Below are 10361 nucleotides of genomic sequence, written 5' to 3'. Positions count from 1 at the left end.
TAACCCCACGTGTCTTCTTCGCATTAAACGACGTCTCCATCGCAATGAATCTTTCCACTTCCGTTATGATTGATGTCTTCCAGATGTTTTCGTCACTGAGTAGAATCTTCAAACAGTACTTAGTTCGAAGATCCTTTAGCTGCCTTTTTTGTTTCGTACTCTCTTTGTAAAGCCTGCATTCCTATTTCCCTCTATCGGCTCCAAAGTACGTCTCCATATGTCGCATCATCATTACACCAGAATCAAACGAGCTCTCATTTGACTGCCTCCTTGTCCTTATCGCTCCTAATCCATCTCAGCATAAACCTTCCCCGCATTGTGGCCCTCTCTCAAAAGATGAAGTATCAACATGTCTTGTTGAATCAATCATAATTTTGACAACATAAATATGGTACTCATGAAGCATGTAGAATGCGATAACTAATACTGTATACTTACCAAAATTACCGTACTAGGTCCGTATATATCATCAATGTTGCCATCGCGATCCTTGGAGTCAATAATAACGATTGAGGGTCGTTTCAGATCAAACACAACAATATAGTAGAATGATTCTTTCACAATCGGGAAGAATACCTGGAATTATAAATACGTAAGCTAGCGGTTACAATTTCAATATATTTTTACTTTATTTTACGATAATATTACCAACGAATGTTATATACGTACCATGTCAACGTTGCACATACTAACGAGCTCCCTATCATTGTTTGTGCAACTTGATAGGTTGTTTTTGAAAGTCTCGTATCTTTGGTGAATATCCAAAGTCTGGTCCCTCATTGTCCGATCCATCTACACCCATAACAAATCCATTAGTTGTACAAAAGAAAATGAATGTTCTATATTGGTATGACATAGAGGTGTATTTTGAATGATTTTACCGAAACGTTCGTCGTAAAGAAATAGCGCCTGGGGGATTCATTGCTCCGCAGTCTCTCATCTCGGTTTAGTATTGTCGACCACCCGTTCAACACATCTCGGCAGACTACGGACTGGGTTGCAAGAGATTGCAACGCCTGCCATGTTATTGTTCTTCCATATGTGGTCACGAAAACAGGTTCCCTAGGTAGTAACATTCAAACATTAAATAATTCAAAACATACAAACCAGATATTTACATATAAAAATACATTAAATGAAATAAGAAAAGGTAAATTACAACTTATAGTATTCCGCCAATCCCCCTCAAAATCCAATCATGTAACTTACGCTCATCACTTGTTACGTCGAATGTAACAGCACGCGTAACATAAGGTGACCGTAGCTTGAAACTCAGCTTCAGATCCTTTTCGACAACGTCGGCCTCGCACCCTCCTGCATTGACGATGTAGTCAAAGCATCCCCCAAAGCAACTACATGTTTACCTGTTGGACTTATCCCCAAATCAAATGATGGTGGCCCGATACCTCCATACAAATCAATTTCTTTGTCATTGCTTTCCGCTCGCTTACATATCTTACTTTTCCGAAATTCAGTCTGATCACCACTTCTACTCCGTAAAATCCCAACTTTCTCCACCTGTACTTGTAATGACGAAATCCTGACCGTCTCCTTTTGAACAGAACGTGTAAATCTCTTGTTTTCTTTTGCTGTCTGTATCGATTTCTCATTGGATGCCCTATCAACCTCCACAATCACCGAAGGTCTCGTCCAGAATTGAGACAAGGGAGAGAGCAAATCTGGATCAAATATGGTTGACAGCTTAGGAGGTGTTACCTCAACAATAGGCAGGTCAGGGACTTAGCTCGTAGTTGGGGGTGCATCCCACTTGTTACCTTTAAACAAGGAAGCTAATTTGATCTTGAATTCGTCAAAATCAGCATCACCGGGGAAACGTTCAATGAACGAATCCATCATCAAGTCCGCCTCCACTCGTCCAGAATAAAGATCAACAATTTTTTTACACATCAACCTCATGCATTCCTTGGCAAAAACAAAAAAAAATACGATTAGAAAAACAATAGATGCAATGTGTATTAAAACATATATATGAAGTAGAAGGAAACACAGTAGACGTAAAAATATATACATATTTCATTTACCAGGTTACACGGCACTTAAAAATGTTATTAAGTGACACAAGAAAAAGGTTTGTTAAAATACCCTTATATTGTGTGAAGGTTATAATGCATACACACACACACATAGAACAAGGTATCTTCACATGTCCTCATCACGAAAACAAGTTTTTCCATGTGATCCTTACATAGGTAAACTACATATATCTCATACGTATATAGTGCATGTGTGTGTGTGAAGCTAAACTACATATATCTCATAATGAACAGTAGCTGTTCATACTAGTGATATATCACATTAGCTGTATACACGGTAGTTGTTCATGTTGTCTTTAGACTATATAAGAAACAATAGCTGCTCATACTAGTGACATTTCTCCATTACTCAATCACAATAGCAAGAACAACTTGCTACCAACCTTTGAAACTTGATATCTGCGACAAGCACCAGTTGGGTAGTGTATTTAACTGCTCTAAGCAAAACCAAGAGAACATACAGTCGATTGAAACTAAGCAATGATTTGTAATTGCTTCATATAAAAGAATGAACTAATTCAGATTGACAACAACTACCACATGATAACCAAAACATCTATGGGCTTAGTGGCCAATTATGTTACAGCGAGTCAAAAGAAAACAGGTTCTTTTTTAGGTTCACATGTAATGTAGAAAGGCAGGCCATAAACTAGGTAATGATTTCAATTCACATTAAATAACAGAGATACATCATACTAAACCAGTGTCGTGTAAATATCTTGTGTGGAATAGAATGATGGTAAAGTTCATCAAGTTGCCGAATGCATGACTCCAAGTAGCGATATATCACAGTAGATAGTGAACATAATGAACAGTAGCCTGTTCGTGTCATGACAAACCATCGGCGTGTGTATGTAATGTAATGTGTGTAGGTGTTAACTTGGGAACATACGAAACATCTTCACAATCAAGTGAGTTCCATGCACAAGTACATTGTCTTTAAGGCTATCAAAGCAAACGGGAATAATTTTGATTAAGTTACATGTGAGATTTCTATGTTTTTGAATGAACCAATGTTTTGCTTGTGAGCTAAGCGAGACAACATTTTTTCCTAAGACGAAATTATGGGTATTACGTAAAAAAATCAAATTCTAAACTAAAATGCAGGCTTTTCGTCTGAATTAAGAAAAAAAAACAAATTGCATTACATATTAAACTAATAATCAGTGTACTTTTAAATAACTATAATCATCAATAATTTAAGCATTCAGTATAAATGACGTACATAAGAACAAACAACATATAAATATACCCGTAAAAAGCCAAACAAATTGACAATACTGTGCAAAGCAACCAACTTGATTCCCAAGTGGAACCAATGCCAATTGCTTAATTGTTCACACCACCATTCCACAAAAAGTGCTTTTGCTTTGCATTTCATTTCAGTTGTTATACTGGTTATATAACATTGTAGCCTTTCATACAGTAGCTGTTCATGATATCTTTAGTCTATATAATGCATTAGTTCTTCACAGTATCTGTTCATATAGTATATGTTCATGATATCTTTAGTCTATATAATGAACAGTAGATGTTCATGTTATAGTCAGTCCATATAATGAAAAGATAATGTGCATACTAGTTACGTAATGAACAATAGGCATCAAGAATAAACAAGTTACATACTAGTTATATAATGTTCATAGTGTTCATACTAGTTACATAATGAACAGTAGTTGTTCGTGTTACATATTAGTTATATAATGAACAGTAGTTGTTCATGTCATCTTCAGAATATAAAATGAACATATACTGTTCATACTAGTTATGTAATGAACAGTAGTAGTCAGCAAGAATAAACAGTTATATACTAGTTATATAATGTTCATACTGTGACTACTAGTTATATAATGAATAGTAGACAACAATAAGAAACAGCTACCGTGTTATGAACAAGTATAACACTCTGTTCATATTATGTTTCTGTTTCATACTAGTGATATATCTCCATGACTGAATCACAACGTGGTGGAATAAGTGACACACACGCAACTAAAACCCTAACGAATCCCACCGTTAAAATGCATAATGAAGAAGGTAAAATGCATAACGAACAGTAGCTGTTAATACTAGTGATATATCACACTAGCTGTTCATACAGTATCTGTTGATGTACAGTAGCTTATAGTAGCATTGTGTACCTAATGTTTCACCTTTTTATGCTAACTCGAGTTTAGTGTCCGAACAGCCTTAATTCAAAAATATTGTTAACACATGTAGGATTCAAATGCGTGGACTTGAATATCACTAAAAACATAAACATAATTATGACCGTTTATAAGTTACCTCCTTAGTGATACGGCCATCTTCGGCCTGATAAATTGCACTTGCTTCAACCACGTTTTTGGATGTGATACCCACTTCAACATCTGTCTCGCATGCTCGATGTTCGACGGTAGACATACGTTTCATTTCAGTGTATCCAAGTCCGCCATGTCTAAGCTCCACCTCTTGCCTTTTCCGCAACAGATCCATTGTCCAGGCCTTCATAGGATGTGTATCGTTCGCGATCTGGATGTGTTGACATTTGGTAGAATGGACATACAGCAACTGCAAAGGATGAAAATAAATTAGTTGTTTGTTTGCGCTAATATTAAACCTCTTTTATTGAAATGTGTTATGWCAAAAGTAACTTACGGTCAAACACGTCAAGGGGCCTGCATAGAAAGACATAAGGCTGTCTCTATTCCAACACTTCTTACTTGTTGCAATACAATCAAATACGTACTTAGACCAGTTGATTTGTGGAATCATATCCAAGCTCCGAATGCGTGACAAGAAACGCAGGTTACAAACACCAACCCTGCTACACTCTGCAAGCGTGTTGATAACTATCACTAAGAAGCTTATCTTGAACATCCCCCCCCACGTCACCTGATTTTTGTACAACATTCATCACATCCTTCGGCCTCATTCTGTCTTTTGAGAATTGCTTTCGCCATACGGTAATGATTTCATCGATGCACGGTGATGGATCAACTGAATTCAGGTCTACTCCTCCCACGGGCAGGCCCAGCACGTCGTGTATAGATTTCACTGTTATAGGTATTAGAGCAGCGTTCATCTTTATGTTCATGGCTGCTGTATCTAGATTATCCACAACATAAAACCCTATTTTCGTCGGGATCCCTTCTACCGTCATATCCAACAGCGACTCAAAGCCCATTTCCTTGATGGCTGCCCGTTGTGCGACGGTTAGGGACTTCACTGTTTCGTATAATGTCTTTGGAAAAGTACGAGTTCTAATGCATAAGTTTGTATCCTTTGCATTAGTCGGCGCAACCATTCCTTCCTTCTCGTGTCCAATTGCTAAGCCTTTATCCTTCCTATTTACTATTGATACTGCCGTACCACGGGTCTGGTCAAGGCTTTGAAAATCACTATCACGAGACATGAATCCTTTCATGGACATTTCCCCTACGACAATTAAACAAATAAATCAATAGATGATTATATCGTTAGTAGGTGTGTTTGTAAAACGTTAATTATTTGTAACATTATAGAAACATGAGTATAGGGTCATATCTGCATCTACTTCACCAATAACGTCCTCTACGGTTTGATCCCTTGTGACATTGTCAACTCCTCTACTTGAAGGATCTACAGTTCGTATGATGTCAGTTTTAAGAAGCCGAACTGAATACATAGAAGAGTAATTATTAGAAAGAAAACATTTTATTGTGAAGTTAGGATTCCTAGTCTGTCGTCATATTCATCATACTGATACGATTAGTATGCATCAAACATACCTGCTTGTTTTGACGACCCAATCACCTTYGATTTTGTCAGTATCAATACCATTGATGATGATGCACCTGTACATCTCATCTTCGTTAGTGTGGATGTCATAACAATGGATACTAAGTCTTATTTTTATCATATAATATCATGATAACAGTAACTCAACATATACAAATTGCACGAAAGCTAAAGATATGAACTATGGTTATTGATACACAGTTCCCATATAAAAACAGTTATGAAATGACAATAGCATCTATGCATATCTTAAAGAGTCCCCATATGAAACAATCAACAATATATAAAAAACAGTTATGAAATTACAGTAGCTTACAGTAGCGTTATATATGTATTCATACACAGTCCCCGTATGGAACATGTATGAAATAACAATAGCATTGTGTATATATATTTATATTTATATTTATATTTATATTTATATTTATATTTATATACACACACAACCCCTATATATAGCCGTTATCAGATAATGGATACTAAATCATATTTGCGCCCGAAAAATGGAATGCTTCCTATATTGTCTCACATGTTCACACATATTTCACATATGAATACACGAGGTACGAACAAAAATTGCGAACCAGATATGAAGACAAGCCTTGACTAGAATAAAATGATATAGTTCCTATGGGAAACAGTAGCAATACATATATGGAAGACGAAATTGTAGATGAGCATATTGTTTCTATGGCTAAGTGTAAAATGTGCAATGGATTGGAAGATATGGATTATATTATGGCAGACACTAATTTAATTCCTGAGCCCAGCAAGATAAATAGTACAAGGACTCAAGAGAATGGAGGCCTAAGTGCTGTGAATGATAGTTTAAAAGGCTCAGCTGGAGTTGTCAATTCTACTATGTAAAAGGCCCAATCTTCGAAGTCCAACATGGAGTCCTTTTACAAGTCATCTTTAATCGGGCCACGTCCAAAAAGTCCACGCCAAAACATCATACGACTGGATCTTGATTCTCACAACAATGCTTCTAACACCCATCCGGCCATTTTAGGCCCTAAGAATTCTATCCCCGCTATGTTCCCTTTATCCTTTCCTCCCCTTCTAAGTTCAATTATTTGTCATTCTACCCCCCGCAACCTTTCTGTTTTGGGTGATCATTTGCCCCAACCCCCCTTCACCTACACCCCCACCCACCCTTCTTCTTCACATACATCTTCTAAGGATCCTGCATCTATCCTACAAGTGTCTACTGCTGGACCATGTATGAATTCTCATCCTTCATATACGGTTCATGATTTGAATTCTTGCCATATTCCCCCCAACCCAATGTTTCTGTTGAAAATGCTATGCGCCCTCCCTTCACTAATCCCCCTTCTTCTATTCATTGTGATCATGCCAGTCATAATAAAATGTGTAAATCTATAAATGAACTTACTCCAAAGAATACTATGCATGCTAATGACGTTAATTTGGATGGTTATTTGATTAACTATGCGAACTCTAGTGATCCCTCCCAAAAAAACAAAAAAATTCCTAATGTTTCACCTTCTTATGCTAAATCGAGTTCAGTTAAAGAAAGTGATAGCGCTATTACTAATCCCAAAAATTATCAAAAAATATGGCTTGGGATGGAAAACACTCGTCCATTCTCTTTAACTCTTTTGCTCATATGCTAAGTGGCTCTAAAAAACAAGCCAGTGAAAATTTTCACTTTATCCCAAAACTTAGTGTAAATGTGGACAAGCATTGACTTAATCTGAACAGGTGGTCAACTACATGTGTGCACCTAATGAACAATTAATGGACAATTAATGAACAATTAATGGACAATTAATGAACAATTCGTACCATATGGAAATACAAAACGATATTACGGTCGCTTACTTAATTTCGTACATACTTGTATATACAAAAAGGGTGGACGCCATCCTCCGGTGCAACATATATATAGTAACTGTGGATATAGTAACTGTGGTGAGTGTGATTTTGCAGCACACTTGAACATCAGTGTAATTAAGGTATAACTTGAAAATCTAAAAATAACCGCCAAAACAAACTTGTAGGTATTGTTAAGTACTGCGTATGTGTCACTTGACCGACCAAGTTGTGATTGATGAATGGGGATATATCACTATGTTGATGCCCAGGATCATCAATGTAATTCAAAAATACATTTTGTCTTGTTGATCAGTATTTATGCATCTACTACACCAGACTCACATTTGTGTGGTATGCATAAATATTTCGTATGATGTGCATACATATATCATCTCGGTATGTATTACCAAGTAGTCATATACGTACAATTATGAACAATGTGAGAATACTTTGTTACATATATGAACACATTAAATGAGCTAGCTATAGATTGCCCTATATAACAAAATAATAATAACACACACAAAATGATTGTTTGTGTTCTCGGTCGGTCAGGTGTAGCATTTTTTTATATGTTCACTTGATGCACTTTATATGAGCATAGCATGATACATGTAATATATGTTGTTGCCACATCGCATTTATGTACAATGTGATCAAGAATTAACAAAACTTTGTGTTCAAAACAGTAACGATTTAGCAGTCATTCCTATTTGTTTCATATTTTATTAAAATACCTGTGTAATATGATACATGATATGATAAAGTGCGGCACATGTATGACCACAAAATCGACCAAACAATGATGGATTAGCCGACATATATCAATATGTTGTTATCATTGTGTTTATTGCATCCGTAAATTAGCGTGTATGGTTGTTCATGAAATTCTTCACTAAATGTGAACTAGTTTTATGATATGACAGAATCAAGGCAAAATTGACCAAGCAGTGAACAAATATGGTGTTACATGCATTTTCATTCTACTGAAAAAAAAATCCTTACGTAGTACAATAAAAAAACATAAAAAAACACCAAAACGCACTTGTATATGATTTGAAGTATCGATAGTGTGTCACTTAAACGACCAAGTTGTGATTGGTTAATGGACGTATATCGATATGTTGTGATCAGGATCTTCAATATACCTTAGTTATACGTTTTGTATTGTTACATGATATGACACATGTACTCATGGCAAAATAGAGATTGCACAACCGATACAAGGAGTGAACAAGTAACGTGAGACGTATGAAAAAAATATGATCAAACAGTGAACAAATTATATTTTCTTTGATACTTGTGAACATTTTAATGATAATATGTTACATACATGTTCAATCAAATAATGCAAACTAAAACACAAAAAACATACATGTGTTCATTGGTATGAACAATTAATATGAACAACGTATATGATATACCAATGTAACCCATTTTAAAAAATACAGCAAATGTCAATACACATACTTGTTCATATATATGAACAAATAATGTTAACAAACCTATTTGGTCACTAAAATAGGAACAACATTTGGGCATTAACATAAGTTTTCACTAAAATAGGAAAAACATATGTAATACAAAATGTGATATAGCATGGTGAAAAATAAGTGAAACCAAAAACACTCAAGCAATTACCAAGAAATTACAAATGGAGATACTTGTGAACATAATGATAAGTAAATTTTACATGCATGTGTGATCCTTGATGAAATATTTACATACCAACAGCAAAAAATTGGGATAAGCAACATATGGACATAAGTGTGTTAACTTAAAAGCAAATGTAGTGTTTTTGATAAATCCGATATTGAATAACAGCTTAACACATTCAACATGTAAGTCTTTTATATTTAGTTACCTTTTGGGGGTTCATTAACTATTGTTGATGGGTTTTTCACTTCTATGGTTGCTTGCTTGTTACCTAGTCCACCAGACGATTTCGTGTTGATCGGCTCCTCATCAACATCAACAGGATTATCGATTGTGTTTGTAAAGTTCGAGAATGAGTATTTCTTCATTATTCTCTCGCTCTGTCTCCGTTCTGTAGTTATGATAACTCAAATGTGAGCAGATTTCAACGATGATCAGAAAATCGAAGCCCTAATTCTTGTCAAACTTACCTCTTATCCTATTTCTAGCTGTTTGCATTTCGCCAAAATCATCCATCGTCTTGATGAATATTATGAACCAGATTTTTCGCTAATGATCTACACTATTGATCGTATAGATTGGCGGTTTCGTAGTTGATTGGAGGTTACGAAATCGTCTGAATAATATAGGTTGACGACGTGATGCAATTTTTTTACAAAATTACCCTTTGAACAGTTGTTCATAGACATCTCAATTAATACATTAATTAAATGATTATTTTGTAGTCTCATTTAATAAGGACCGTTTGATGAGAAAATGAACGATCAAGATCGGTTAGCATAGTTTGCACAATAATTTGGGTTAGTATTTGAACCAGCCCCTATATATATATATATATATATATATATATATATATATATATAGAGAGAGAGAGAGAGAGAAGCATTCAAATAAAAACTTGACCCATTTGTAAAAACCGTGTAAACCAATCTCATCCATTCATTTTTTTGATCAATGGCTAAGATTACCTTACTTTATTTTAGGAAATTAAAAATTAAAAAATAATTAATATTTATTTTATTTCATCAATAAGGGTAGAATCGGTAAACAAAG

Source organism: Cynara cardunculus (genome assembly GCF_001531365.2).
Source record: "Cynara cardunculus var. scolymus isolate 2C chromosome LG 2, CcrdV1, whole genome shotgun sequence".
NCBI classification, from domain to species: Eukaryota; Viridiplantae; Streptophyta; class Magnoliopsida; order Asterales; family Asteraceae; genus Cynara; species Cynara cardunculus.
The sequence above is the reverse complement of the archived record's forward strand: the minus strand, read 5'-3'. Positions refer to the sequence as shown.